This window comes from Hyaena hyaena, unplaced genomic scaffold, assembly GCF_003009895.1.
Source record: "Hyaena hyaena isolate Hyena2069 unplaced genomic scaffold, ASM300989v1 scaffold_747, whole genome shotgun sequence".
Classification (NCBI taxonomy): domain Eukaryota; kingdom Metazoa; phylum Chordata; class Mammalia; order Carnivora; family Hyaenidae; genus Hyaena; species Hyaena hyaena.
The window spans coordinates 422,858-438,716 of record NW_024081379.1 but is presented as its reverse complement, the minus strand read 5'-3'; the positions used below and the strand labels follow the sequence as shown (position 1 = coordinate 438,716).

The window sequence follows — 15,859 nt, the reverse complement described above, 5'->3', positions numbered from 1 at the left end:
ATGGTCTTCTGTTAAGTTCCTCCTAATTCTCCTATACGTGCAAACATATGGTATCTGTCCTTCTCTGCCTGACTTATTTCACTCAAAATGACACCCTCAAGGTCCATCCATGTTGCTATAGATGGCCAGATTTCATTATTTCTCATTGCCATGAAGTATTCCATCATATAGATAAACCACATCTTCTTGATCCATTCGTCCATTGATGGACACTTAGGCTCTTTCCATGTTTTGGCTATTGTTGAGAGTGCTGCTATGAACATTGGGGTACATGTGCCCCTATGCATCAGCACTCCTGTATCCCTTGGGTAAATTCCTAGCAGTGATACTCTTGGGTCATAGGGATGTTCTATTGTTAGTTTTTTGAGGAACCTCCACACTGTTTTCCAGAGGGGCTGCACCAATTTACATTCCTACCTACAGTGTAGGAGGGTGCCTGTTTCTCCACATCCTCGCCAGCATCTAGAGTCCTCTGATTTGCTCATTTTAGCCACTCTGACTGGTGTGAGGTGGTATCTCAGTGTGTTTTTTATTTGTATTTCCCTGATGAGGAGGGATGCCGAGCATCATTTCATTTGTCTGTTCTGAATAGCCAGATTTTAAACCTTTATGAATGTGCCACTTGAGGAAAGGTATGTTAGAGATCAAACATAAGAATTTGGAAGACCCAGGTGATGATAGGCCATCTGACCCGTGTTAGTGAACTTCAACTATGGAGAGTGAGGGGCCTCTAAAGGACATTTTGCAGGGTCATGGCTGGTTTTATATTTTAGACTCTTAAGTCTGAATGTCTGTTTCAGGAGACAGCCCAATTAGCATCCCTTGGGGATTTGTTAAAAATGAAATTACTCAAGTCTTGCCCAGACTTGCTGAACTAGAAACTCTGGAGGAAAGACTCAAAAATCTGTTTGTAGAAATTGTCCAGGTGTGTGATGTACCCTACCATTTGAAAACCACTGTTTTAATTTTTTTAAGTTTATTTGTTTATTCAGAGTAGGGGGAGAGAGAATCGCAAGCAGCCTCGATCACATGAGCCATGAGAGCATGATCTGAGCTAAAGCCAAGAGTTGGACTCTTAACCAACCGAGCCACCCAGGTGCCCCAGAAAACCACTATTCAGAGCAGTTACTCCATAGCTTAGACTTAGAGGCAGGGGATTGCTGGACAGATGGTGGGGAACCTGTTAGGAGGCAATTTCTGTCACCAGTGGGCTACATGCTAGAACAGCAGAGGTGGAGATGAATAATTGAAGAATTAGGATCTGACTTATTTTTTTTTCAATCACCATCATGAATTGTAAGAAGGATTTTCTCTTTTAATCCTAACTTAAGCTTAGCATACTGTTTATAAGATATGTCATGTATTTAATTCAAAAGAGAATTTGTCACTTTTTGACTCCAAATGATACCAGATAGATATTCTTATTTATTTATTTTTGAGTGGATCAGCCAGACTGGAAATCTATGAATATCAATCATCTTTCTTTGCCAACTTTAAGTAATTAGAAAAAAGAGACAAAAAGAAAGAATACATACAATATTGAAAGAGATCTCTTTCATGAACTTGAGGACAACAGAAAACATAAAATCATATGTATGTCTTATCATTTCCCCAAATACTTTAACTCAACTGGCCAAGAAGAGATGGTTCTAAAATTCTCCCAGTTTCCTGATTTGACATTTATTTTCAAGCCTATGTCCACCTGTCTCTCCTGTGTAGAGAATCTTTATGGGATCACAGCTGAGCAGCATTAAAGTGAATGTCAGCATTTGAGGGAAATGGAATTCAGTGATGTCACTCAATTTATGAGATTTGAAAATATCTCTTCAGGAAATACCTAAATTTCTTGTTGCCTTATAAAAAGTATTTCCTAGGAAAGAAACTTCTTGGAGTGTTCCTTTGAAGTAACATCTGTTTCAGAGAATTCAAGCTCCTGTCAGAGCACCCAGCTGGCTTGTTCCAGTGACCATATAGGAAAACAGTAATGGCGACATTAGACGTTGACTGTGCTAGAACATGGGAGTTACATGTTGGGAGAAGTCTCTGGAACGACTGGGGCTCTCCAGCTTTTGCAGATTCACCTGAAAGACTATGTGGGAAAGAAAGAGCACTGGAATAGGAGTCTTGTGTTCTTTTCCTTTGAATTTTTTTGATGTTTATTTATTTTTGAGAGAGACAGACAGACAAACAGACAGACACTAGCAGGGGAGGGGTAGAGAGAGAGGAGACACAGAATCTGAAGCAGGCTCCAGCCTCCAAGTTGTCAGGACAGAGCCTGATGTCTGGCTCGAACTCACAAATGGTGAGATCATGACCTGAGCTGAAGTCAGATGCTTAACCTACTGAGCCACCTAGGTGCCCCAGGAGTCTTGCATTCCAGTCACCACTTTGCCATTAATTAATTGAACAAACCCAGAAAACGATCTCTTAAGTTACCCAGAAGTAATATTAGCACCCTATCGGCAGGCATAGAGATAAATAAAATACCTATGTCTAAAGTTTATTTTCTAACAGTGTTAGCTATTCATCAGAATCTAGGGTATTGTTATTATTTCTGCCCGGGGACCGGATGTGTACATATGAGCCCTGGATACCACCAACCAGCAGGGTAACTAAAATCAGTTCCCTGGGCTCCCGTGACCCATTGTCAGAGCACATCCTGCTCTAAATCTATGCCCATTCAAATGTTATACCAAGATTAGTATATTATGAAAAACTGTGTTCCTCTTAAGATTTTAGCATTAGGAGCTTATAATTGGCAAGTAAATATGGTAGCCTTTCATCTTTCACCTTAGACTACTTAAGGATATCAATCAATGACATCATGTCTTTCTATGGGGCCCCAAGAAGACTTTTGTAACATTAAGATGTATGAAGTTGTTTGTTTCCTTTCCCAGCTAGGAGCTGGAATCTTCTGGAGAGAGAGACAGAGAGAGAGAAGAGAGAGAGAGGGAGAAGGGAGAGGGAAGCAGAATGTATGTAGATCCTTTGCTTCACTTTGGAATATTATCCCAGTTTACATCATTCGGCTTATATGGTTTTCTCCAAATACATGTGAGAAAGACTCTAGCAATTCACTTCACTTCTGGTCTGGAGCAGAAGAATTTCAGAAAAGAGATATTCTTATGATCCTAGTAAGGGCCCATTTCTATGATCCAATAGTTCTTTACCTATCAGGAGGGCTCAGTGATCCTGTATACATAGCCACTTTATAAGCACCTGAACTATTGAAAACATATTTTTGAATATATGATTTGCATTGTATCATGGCATAAATATCAAAAAGGAATCTTACAAAATAAGATATATTTATTTTATAAGAATATTTAGTTAAAAACCGTAGATTAAATTAAACTCTCTAAGCATTTAAAAGCACATAGTACACATATATTTTCAAATGTAATTTTTATCAAAGTTTTAAAGAAAATAAGAGATCATATTTCTAACCAAGGCTTGTGTGAGTTTCCCTTAAGTCTGACATAAATTTCAGAAACCTGGAAATAAAATATATTAAAAATGTTGTCCATATAAATGTTTTAAAAACTTCCATATGACCTTCCATAAAAATACATCTATAAAAAATACATCTGTAATATCACTCCCTCAATAACTTAGAAAGGTACTTCAGAATCTAATGAGTAAAACTCGCCTACAAACAATTTTTAATAGATAACTTAAAGGAGAAATCAAGAACGTGAGTATGTAAGACAAAATTGCTCTCAAATATATGAAAAGATATTCAGCCACACTCATTAATAAGAAGGAATGCAAAGTCATGCTACAAATGATATTTTTCACTTAGATTGCAAAGACCAAAAACTGTATAATGTCGGCATGGGTATGGAGTAACCAGAGGTATTTCATACATTGTTAGTGGGATACTAATTAATATATCACAGAAAGGGCACTGTCTTCAAAATTAAATATGTATGGTCTTCAACCCAACAGTTCTGTTTCTAGCAATGTATCCTACAGTCATAAGCAAATATGTGCAATGGGACATATGTTAGGAGTTTTTATAGATTGGAAATCCCCCAGAAGTCCATCAAAACGCAGGTTAATTAAGAATTACACTAAGCCCTGTAGGGAGAAGCTCTGCCAGGGAGCCCTGGTGACCTCGCACTATCTACGTGGTCCACACAACCAGAGCTTTGCACAACAGCTATTCTGAGGTTTGGCACGAGGCCATGTGATCTTCCCGAAACACCAGAGGATGGAGGCCTGCAATTAGCAGCTCCAAGGCCATTTTCCACTCCCTGCACCCTCCCTGTGGGAAGCTGTCATGACACAGTTTCTTGTTGCCTACTAGGTTCTGATAAGGCAGAGGCTTTCCACCATGCCCTCATGGAATAAGAGTGCATCATCTAGAATTCCTTAGCGAAAGTGTAGAATAAGATCTACAGCAATGGGGAACTTTGCAGCTTATATAGTGGTCATCTGTCCCCCATTTTTATCATCATTTTGTTGGTCTGTGGTACAGGGACCATTGGGAGCAGGAGTTCTTGGATACCCTTGCTTTGTTGACTCTGTAAGTCACAAACCATCTGGATCTACAAGTGGCTCCTTTGCCTTTATAGGTGGGTCAGTCAGGTCTTGGCCTTGGGCTCACCTTGCCTTCTGTGTGTGTGTGACAAAGCCCATGTGGAAATATTATGTACACATTAAAAAGAATGAGACAGCCCTGTATATTATGATGTGGAACCATCAACCATATAATTTCTTAAATAATTTTATGTATTTTTTAATGTTTATTTATTTTTGAGACAGAGAGAGACAGAGTGCAAGCAAGGGAGGGGCAGAGAGAGAGGGAGACACAGAATCTGAAGCAGGCTTCAGGCTCTGAGCTGTCAGCACAGAGCCTGATGCAGGGCTTACACCCACGAACTGTGAGATCATGATCTGAGCTGAAGTTGGATGTTTAACTGACTGAGCTACCCAGGCACCCCAATATAATTTGTTAAAAGGAGAGAAAAATCAGTGTGGACTGCAGTGTAGAGAGTATCTGTGTTTAAAATTAGAAGGAAAATACAGACTTGACAGCAAACAGCATATAGACAGAACCTCCGGGAAAGACTGTGAGATACTAAGGAGACAGACAAGGGAATAATAAGAGAATGAGGTCAATGAAGATGGAAACCTTCCTTTTCACTGACTACATTAAAAAAAACATTTTGAATTGTGCACCACATGTAGAAATATTTTAAGGAGAAACTGAGACAATAGAAAGAATATATGACTTCAAAGATTTCTTCTATTTGCTGCTAAAATTACAACCTCTGATTTATGTTTATTAATAGTTTTTTCAAAAAACAATTATCACTTTAGAAAATGTCATTAAATTTACTTATTTTTAAAGGTTCTTTTTTAAAGTTTATTTATTTATTTTGAGGGAGAGAGAAGGAGAACACACGTGAGGGATGGAAGCAGAGAGAGAGGGAGAGAGAGAGAATCCCAAGCAGGCTCCACATTGTTAGTGCAGACCCTGATGTGGTGTGGGGCTTCATCCCACACACTATGAGGTCATGACCTGAGCCAAAACTGAGAATTAGACACTTAACCAACTGAGTCACCCAGGAGCCCTTAAATTTACTTATTTTAAATTGTCTATCAACATTTCTATCCGAGTTGTAGAATTCAAGCTCACCATAAGGATTGACATTTTCTTTCTTACTTTCATTTACTTTTATAGAAATGTGTCTGGTGCATAATATACACTCAATAAATATGGGGTAAGTAAATAAGGGAAGTTTCTCTCTATAATTATAAAAGGCAATATTTCATGCTTAACTTTTGTTCCCGTAAGAAGTTCCTTCTAGGTCTGCCATGCTTGAGGCCACTACCCTTGCTTTAGCTTGACATTGGCTGAAGGACACTTCTCTTAGAACTCAGGCATGATTCAAGGACTGGCCAGACATAATGCAACTACTTATTTAATGATCAGAATAACCACAGATCACCAAGGAAACGGATTTCCAGATCATGTGGCTGCGTAATTGTTATTGATCCTTTTTTCTTTGGAAACTCAGTTGCAAGGCTATGTGGAAGAAAATAAATAAATGAAAGAAAATAAGGAGAAAGAAATGAGTAAATGCAAAGCAGAAATAAAGAGGAAGAAAGTGGGAGGAATAAAAAAAAGAAATACTATTTTGTGTGATATTATGTGATTTTGTTTTATCCCTAAAGCAACCTTGTGATGGAAATGATTATGTCTTATATCACAAAAATTAAGCCAAGATGAGAGAGATGGATGACCCTCCCATCCCTACCCCCCAGTAGCCATTGTGTAACAGAAATAAGATTTGAGCTCAGATCTGTGTCACTGCTCAACTGGTGATCCTTCTGGTGACCAGGCATGTTCTCTGGTCATCTCTACAAGGATGATCCCTGAAGATAGGAGCTCAGTCTCTGGCCCTTATCGTGAGATCTACATGTGTAGAAGACCTGAAGCCACATTAATCGCAGCCATTTTTTTTTCTACCTTGAAATTTAAGATTGTTGTGATTCATGGACTTGATGACTTTATGTTTCCCCAAGTTTTGTAACAGCGAACTGGAGTATAAAAACTTCTCTTCCATATATGTATTCAAAGCAAACTAATTGTGTTGAACATGGTGGAGGGAGTATTTCAATACTAGTATTTTACCCCTCCCCCCCAAAAAAACCAAAAAACAAACAAACAAAACCAAAAATCTATGTTTTCATTAACATAAGCTAAAAGAACAAATGAAAAATTCCTTCCTATTTTATTTCAACTGCTGTTGGGGTGGAAAGTGTAGCAGGTTTCAGTCATCTAATAAGACATCTTGAGCCTGGCTGAATTTGGACTGAATTATTATAACCATCAATAAAATGTTACAGAATTAGCCATGCCACAGTTGAATATGTGTAGAGCCTGAGGCAAGAGTACAAATGGAGGCCCACATACCATAAGTTTAAATATTTAAAGGGTTACAAATAAGCTCACAAACTGTTGAATAAAATATGTTCTACTCTCCTGCTTTGACAAATGCACCTTACCAGGCACAGCCCAGATGTTCAATCCCTTTCCACAGTGGAAAGGGCTGCCCCTTGGCCACTGCTCAGAGCAATGGGTCCATGGCCCATCCTCCAGAGGGCAGATGATGAGAGAACCATTCAGTCCTGCAAGGCACTCTCAGAACTGTTTAGGTAGGAAGCTCTGGGGTGCTTGTAGGGAGGCCATGGTTTATAAGGGTGGTAGTAGCTTTCTATAGTTGTTTCCTCTTGGCTTCCCTGGGAGGCAGGATAGAACTAGAGGATGGTCAAAGTTAACCCATTGTCCAAAACCTAAGGTAAAAATATTGTAAGTTCACTCAGACAAGGCAAGTTATGAATATGTGTTGAACCAACTGAGCTGTGTCAGCACCTGATGTCTATGAGTCTATAAAAAGATGCGTATTTAGAGATAGGAACCATAGGCTAACAACTGACAAGATTTGGGCCGGGGCAACACTGAAGATACTACTGGAAAAGAAAAAGGTGGTTGCATTCCAGCCCCAGGTATGAAACATGCTTGTAGATTGAGGACATAGGGTTGCTCCAGCAGAGGAAATAAGGGTAGCTGATTTATGCTCTTGAGGAAACATCGGTGGTTTCTGCTGTAATAATTGTATATTATCTCTTCTTTTCCCCTTGGGGAGACTGCAGAAAACCTACCAAACAGTGTGTGTAGCACAGTTGCCCAGGATTAAGAAGGTCCTGAGGATATGAGACTTTCAGTTTTAAACATGAGAAAGTTTCAGGAAAAGTAGGGCAAGCTGTTGACCTGAACCTGGGGCCCGATTCACTAAGAGGGTTACTGTATGGAACCAGCAATAGCAAAAGCAATAGGGGAGGTAGTGTGTGCAGTTGATAACAGATGGGGTTCTGGACTGAGGTGTTTGAAATTCAGGCAACTCCACCTCTTGGCTGTAAGGCCTCAGTCAAGCTGCTAAACTTCTATGTGACATCATTCTCTTCATTAGTCTGGAGCAAATAACAATACCCAACGCAAAAGTCAGAGATAAAATAGTGTAAGTAAGCTCTAAGCCTAATGTCCAATGTATAAAACTATTCAATGCATGCCACTGTTGGTATTATTAGAATAAAACCTTATCCAACAGAGAGTACTGAGGCCAAATCCAACTGACACATAAAGGGCAAAGTTGGGCTTGGGTTCAAAGCGAAAGCCAGACTGGATGAGGTAAATGTGGACCTGAACTCTTAGGCAGGAAGCATAGGTACAAACAAGGCACTTTATATAACAAGGGGGACTGGTGAAATCTGAGCTCCCTTGTATTCAGTGCAGGTCTGTGTCTAGGTCAGATATTGCTCACTTTGTGTCCCCAGCAAAACAGGTATAGGGCATTTCTTATGTAGAAAGGAGGAGACACTGGGAATTTGTAAAGGAATAGAATATGGAAGCAATAAAGGAGACTTAATTCTTGTTGAACATGTAACCTATTACCTTCTTTCAACATGTGACCCTAAAGTAGTGACAAAAATAAGACATCATATACACCATATGCCTTTTAAAGACATCAGACATTCCAAAAAAGTTACAAACTGAGTCATCAATCAAGTCAAATGGAGCAAAAGCCATAAAATGGTGACCTTGAGAAAGATTTTGTACTGCTATTATCTCACTTGGCCAAGTTGATAGTTTCCTTTTTTTTTTTAACTATTTAAATTCAGGCTAACATTGAAAAATTATAAGATTTTATGGGAAAATTGGGGTTTCTTGTCTCCTTTGAAATGGCAGAAACTCATCAAACCTTTGAGAACATTCCAAAAGTCAGTGATGGCCTCTTCCTCTGTAAGGGCCATGAACTTTACCTATGGTTCACCAAACCCCAGGCCCATGCAAGTTTTAATGGTTGAAAAAGAAGACAGCTATTTGAATCTATTTTCATATACTCTCTATTACGAAGTGGACTATTAGAGCAAAATTGAGACAAATATGCACCAACTGAAAACTTCAAAAGTATCAGAAATCTCAGTCTGACAGAAAAAGGAATCTTCCAAAGCAGGAAGACTCCCAAATTTAAACGGCCAGGGAAAAAGCCAATAAGGAGGAATGAACTCATTGCCACGGAAGTAACATCAAAGATTGAAAAAGAGAAGCAAACGCCAGGAAAACAAGAGGAGTGAGATCAAAGGAAGAGAGAGTGGCAGGTTCTGGACCTCATACATTTAACATCAAAGCACGGTTTCTTCTGGGAATCATCTAGTTGAATCCCACCCGTGACACCAGCAAACTCATCAGGTTACAGATGGCCTATTTGGCCCAAGACACTGAGACTGGGAGTGCAACTTTACAATAGAACACCTGGTTTTGTTGACCACTAAGATCAATGAAAGGCACACTATGCAATTTGTCAGGAACAAACACACAAGAAAAGTAAGCAAAGAAAGGGGCTGCATTGACCAAAGCAAAAGAACAGTAAAAGGCAAAAGCAGTTTTAAAAGTAAATTGCTTGTGTTCTTTTTCTGAAGCAATTCGACAAATATTTGTTGGATTTATTATGTTTGAAGCATACCTCTTGCATTAAATATTCAAAAATTAGTAAGATATTGTTTGTGTCCTTGAGAGGATTTTTAGAGAGATGATTCCAAAACATTCAACAGATATTTATTCAGCATCCATGATGTATCAGGCATCTTTTCAAGTGCTTAGAATATTGGAATATGTCAAAGAAAAAGCAAAGACACTACCCTCATAATGCTTGCATTTTAGCAGGAAAATCAAACCACAGGCAGTAAATATAACAAGTAAATTACAAAGTAAGTAAGATGACATGTGCCAAAATATATCTAGATAATGGATTAGAAGTTCAAAGACAGAAACAGGGTACAGTTTTAGATATGTTGTTCAGGGTAAGCATCACTGAGATGGTGTTAATTGAACAAAGATTTTTATTTATTTTTATTTTATTTTATTTAAAAAATTTTTAAACATTTTTTATTTATTTTTGAGACAGAGAGAGACAGAGCATGAGCTAGCGAGGGGCATAGAGAGAGGAGACACAGGGAATCTGAAGCAGGCTTCAGGCTCTGAACTGTCAGCACAGAGCCTGGTGCAGGGCTCGAACCCACAAACTATGAGATCATGACCTGAGCCAAAATTGGATGCTTAACCAACTGAGCCACCCAGACGCCCTGAACAAAGATTTTTAAAAATGTGATTTTGTCAAAGGCTATTTGGAAAGAACTGGCTCAGAGTATCTGGCTCCTTTACACTGTAACAATTATACTGTGTCATATGAGCCCATGAGCTAATAGAAGATGGGTTTCCAGCTCTGTGATCCATACACTGAAGGCCTTTAGGCAACATCATACAGATGATGCTCCCTGAAATATAATCTTTGTTCAATATCATCAATATCTGCACCACGGTGAAATGTGTCAGGGTCTGAATGGACATGAAGGATCATACCTTCAGAATCCTAAACAATAAAATTAGTGAAGGAAGAGGTTCATAGAGTACAGCCAGGTTTGGCTTAAAAGCAACGATTAAGAAGACTCATTAAAGTTTAAAGGAAATATACGGGCAATTGTAAACATAATAGTGATAAGTGGGGCAATACAAATAATAGTTTATACAACAGAGATATTGAAGGAACTAAATAAAAATAGAATAGAAATATAGGAAATCAAAGAAACAAATCAAAAATAATCCTTTTTAGAATGGTGACTGAATTTAAAAATGGAGAACATGAACCTGAGAAGATATCCTCTCTACCTGCAGAACAAGTGATAAAGAATTTTAATTACTAGTCTTATAATACTGTATAGTTACTAGTCTTCCTAATTTGAAAATAAAAATGAAAATAGTCAGTGACCATATGTTTCTAGCAAGATATCTTTCTCTCTTTCTTTTTCTTTTCCACTCAATATAAATGGGAAGCTAGAACTGACCAATAGGCCTTTTTAAAGGAGCACACAACATATTTAGTTCCAGTGTTCTGAATATCTGAAAGCCAGAAGAAGGCTTCTATGGGACCTTGGGGGAAAGTTGATCTCTTTATTCATTCAAAACAAAACAGTCATTCACTTGAATTGCTTCTATTGAATAAAATATTAATATATATTATCACAACCTTTTGACTGAAAAATATTAAAGATTTACTGTCCATATAGTTTTCATTTGGAAATTGTTGAATCTGATACCACAAAATGACAGTTTGGAAGAACTTCTTAACTGAGAAGTTGCTGCTGTATGAACGACACTAACAGCAGGTATTTATGCCAGGATCTGTTCTTAATCCTTCAGGTATAGGAAAGCTTTTACTTCCCACATTACCCAGTCAAGCCAAGTTGTTTATGTGACATAAGTATCATCGTTACTCTCCTTTGGTATATGAGGATCACAAATCCAATAGAAGTTATGTCTTTTTCCCAAGGTCCTTTAGAAAGTACAAAGCAAATCTAGGCTTGAATCCAGCCAGAGAAGTTCCTGAATCAGTACCTTTAAACACTTGGCTGTGAAAAGGGAGATGAACTATGATGTAATTTATAAATCCATGTGATTTAGTAACAAATTGCTACATAATATAATATCTTAAGAAGGAATTTCAAAGTGGAAAAAGTAGGCAGACTGATGAATAATAATCATAATTATAGTTTAAGTAAACAAAATTCAGAACAAGTTGGGGTTGAAGAAAAAACACAAAACAAAGCAATTAGTGCTTCATAGAAAGTAATGCAGGGGCGCCTGAGTGGCTCAGTTGGCTAAGCTTCTGACTCTTGGTTTTGGCTCAGGTCATGATCTCAGGGTTTTGTGGGTTCAAACCCCACGTTGGGCTCTGCTCTGGCAGTATGGAGCCTGCTTGGGATTCTCTCTCTCCTTCTCTCTGCTCTTTCCCCACTTGCACTCCTTCAAAATAAGTAAACTTTAAAAAGTTTTTAAAAAGTAAAAAAATGAAAGTGATTAAAAGCCATCATTTGAGAAGCTAGGTAATCTTAGTGACTATCTTTTAAGTCAGCTTCATAAAACCATAAGCATTGCAGAGTCTATATAGCAAAAAAGTATGAGACAATAAAAAAATAAACAAAATAGAATAAAGCAATATTGATCATATTTATAATTATAACAATAAATTTAGAAATTATTTACATTTCTACAGGTGGTAAGTAGTCTCAGACTGCTTTAATAAACAAACACCAGACATATGTGGTTTACAAGAAACACACTGCAGAAATAATCAAAAATTAATTTTTTAATAAACATTTGGAATCAAGGACAAATATAAACCAACTAAATTTATATAAAAAGCAAGTTTGGAAAAATAATACCACTGAAGGTAAAAATTAAGATCAGACAATAATGGCCATTGTAAAATAGTAATCATGGTGGTCCTTAATTAAAAGCACCCTTACTGGGGTGCCTGGGTGGCTCAGTCTGTTAAGTGTCCAAGTCTTGATTTCATCTCAGGTCATGATCGGTAGTTTGCGGGTTCGAGCCCCATGTCAGGCTCTGCACTGACAGGGAAGAGCCTGTTTGGGATTCTCTGTCTTTCTCTCTCTCTGCCACTCCCCCCTCTCAAAAATAAATAAATAAAGAAACATTAAAAAAACCTACCTATAGTAGGCAGATGTATATATTAAGTAAAATATAAAATGCAAAAATTAAAAACAACAGCAACTACCCATTCCTACTATTTAGATATTTGTTAACACTACCCTTCCACGAACTGCCTGTGTGGCAATTCCAGCTGGGGGCCCAGGAGCCAAACTAAAGGAAGTGATCAGTAGTTTTCCAGTTTTGCTGCTGGATGAATGAATTCATGGACATCATTAAAGGAGAAAAGCCCGTCCTGTGAACTTGGGAGACAGTCTATCAGATACCAGCTGAAGTAAGCAGAATAGTTTGAGAATGATCAAGATTCAACTCTTGCAAATAATAGCCAAAATAATTTGGCCATCTCAGGTCATGCAGAACTGTGAAGTTTTAGTGTGAATGGCCTGATGGACAGAAACATAGTTTCAACTAATATTTTATTTTTCATTCTCACAATTTTGGTACATCAGATAGAGTATGAATGTAAATGATCTGGGGAATAGAGCTATTAATGTAGAATTAATAAACACATACCGAGTACAGCCTACAAAGGATTTATGAAGTATTTATAAAAATCAATACTCTATGTGTAGGAAAAATCAATATATGAAGCAAATTTTTCCATTCTAAACTTATAACAAACTATTTATAATTCAATAGTATAATTATAACCCCAAGTTCTCAGCTACTTGAAAAATTAGAAAATATAAAAGAGGTCAAACAATTTACACTGACACTCAAATGTGCAGAAGCATCATTTTGTTTCTTCTCCCCAACTGAATGATGTGCTTATCAGTCCCTCTTCCCTTGACGGCAGAAAACTCTCACCTGGATGATGAATGATAACTAGTTAATGCCTGTTTGAAACTTAGTGCACTGTGTAAGTATTGGGTTATATTGATGTTTCCTTCCTGTTTCCTCTTCTCCCCTTTTCCCTGGGCCTATCACTGGCTGGGTGGGGGTGGGAGTGGGGCTTGTGTATTTTCCTGCATTAGAGGAGGTGTGGTTTATAGCGCTGGCTTCTGTGGATGCTGTCCATGGTACTGGCAATGAGCTCATGCTTTGAGGTCTGGTCACTTGGCCTCTCTCAGACCTCCAGATCCAACTACCATCCTCAGTCCATGCAGATCCCCCAGCCTGTGAGACCCTCAGCAGCCTACCTCACACTATACTAGAATGACCAGGTTATTGTGGAGAGCCCTCAGACCTTTCTGTATTCTTATTTCCCTTAGCCATTACTTCGGTCTCCCTTCTGGCAAAGTTTGCTCTGGGCCTCCGCTGAACTTGGTGCATCTCTAGTAGACTGTAGCCATCACTGTTTGGGGAATGAAGAGGAGATACCTCTATGCTTTCTGAAATCCATCTTGTGATCAATATGACTATCCCCCCAGACCTCAGCAGGTTTCTTTCAGTCTTGCAGAGAATCAAAGAACAGGGCCTACCCTACTATCTAACTATACTCTTATCTCCACGAAATTTCTCCAAACATTCCCCACCCATACTACAAACAGGTTTTGCTATCCTTAGTGTGACAGGAAATTGCAATTTTGTAGTAGATAGTACTCTTCTATATTACTTGACTTCTAAAATAAATTTCTCTACCCCAAATCCTTCAAACACTAATTTTTGCTATTTAAAATAAAGTATTTTTCCCTTTCTCTCTTTTTCAAGTATTTCCTGTGACTTTTATTTTCTTAAATCGCAACTGAGTGGAGTAAAGCGTTAAAAACATTTTTACAAATTGAGGAAGGTGGCCAACATTTAAAAAAGTATCATTATATGTTTAAAATTACAAAAATGAATAAGAACTTATGTCCACACAAAAACTTGCACATGGATGTTTATAGCAGCTTTATTCATAGTTGCCAAAACTTAGAAGCAACCAAGATGTCCTTTAGTAGGTGAATGGATAAATAACCTATGGTATATCCAGATGGAATATATTCAGCAGTAAAGAAAAGTGAGCTATCAACCCATGAAAAGGCATGGAAGAACTTTAAATCCATATTACTAATTTAAATAAGCCAATCTGTAAAGGCTACATACTGTATGATTCCAATAGTATGCCATTCTGGAAAGAGAAAAACCTCAGAGATAGTAAAAGATCAGTGGTTGCCAGGGGTTGCAGTTGGGGGGCATGGGAGAGGGACAAATTGGCAGAGCTTAGAGATTTTTTTTAGTGCAGTGAAACTATTCTATATGTTACTGTAATAGTGGATACACGGCATTATACGTTTGTCCAAACCCAAAGAATGTAGGACACCAAGGGTCAACTTTGGGTGATTATAATGTGTCAGTGTAGGCTCACCAGTTAAAACAAATGTACCATTCTGGTGAAGGACATTGATAAAGAAAAGAGGCTACGTATGTGTGAGGACAGAGGGTGTATGGGAAACCTTTGTACCTTCCTCTCAATTCCGCTGTGAACCTAAGCTGCTCCTCCCCAAAAGAAACTATATTTACAAAAAAATAACTAAAAATAGCAAATATTTCATTTAGTTCTTATATTATAAATGTGATTTGTTGCAACAATTTAGAAAACAGAAACCTATCTTTTTCAATGTAACTGACTCAAATTGGAAATATTTGAATACTGCAACAAATCAACAAGGAAGATTTTGTACAAGTTATCAAGGAAAGAATTGTACAAAATAGTTGTGAACTAAACAGTTTCATTAGTGTTTTAAGTTTCCCAGAGTATTTCTTGAGATTTATGAGCCATTCTTAAATAGAGTCAAAGATAAAACCCCCATAGTTTTTTGCAGAGACAAATCTAGACTTGATCTAAATACTTGACAAAAGAAGAAAATTAGAGCTCAAATTCATTTACTATTTAAAGTATAAGCACATGTATTTCAGGGCAAATTGAGCACACGTGTGGTTCAATCAAAGAGACTATTAATTTATGATCTATTAATATAATTGAACCCATCAGGAGTTTAAATAAAATACCCCATATTCTTATCTTATGGGGATTTCTGAAAAACCAATGGATATAACAGCATTCATTTCTCAGTTTGAATAAACAAATGAGCAAATAAGTGATCTATGTGTAAAAGAGGAGTAGAAATAATATTTCTTTAATGTGATGTAGAGTCAGAGTCAGTATTATATATACCAGGAAATATATAAAAAGTACTGGTTTGTTTTTGCAAAGTTCTATATCATGATTTTAAAAGTTTTACAAAGACAATGAAAGAAGAAAAATTGTATAAAAATTGGCTTGAGGGGCACCTGGATAGCTTTGTGCATTAAAGGCCTGACTCTTGATTTCAGGTCAGGTGAGGATCTCATGGTTTCTGA

The 15,859-nt window shown here is 37.7% G+C and overlaps 1 protein-coding gene across 2 annotated transcripts in view; it reads left to right on the top strand.

Moving 5' to 3' along the window:
- Positions 1-15,859, top strand: part of CNTNAP5 (contactin associated protein family member 5) — an 802,816-nt gene that overhangs the window by 389,534 nt on the left and 397,423 nt on the right. The gene's annotated exons all lie outside the window — the stretch shown is intronic.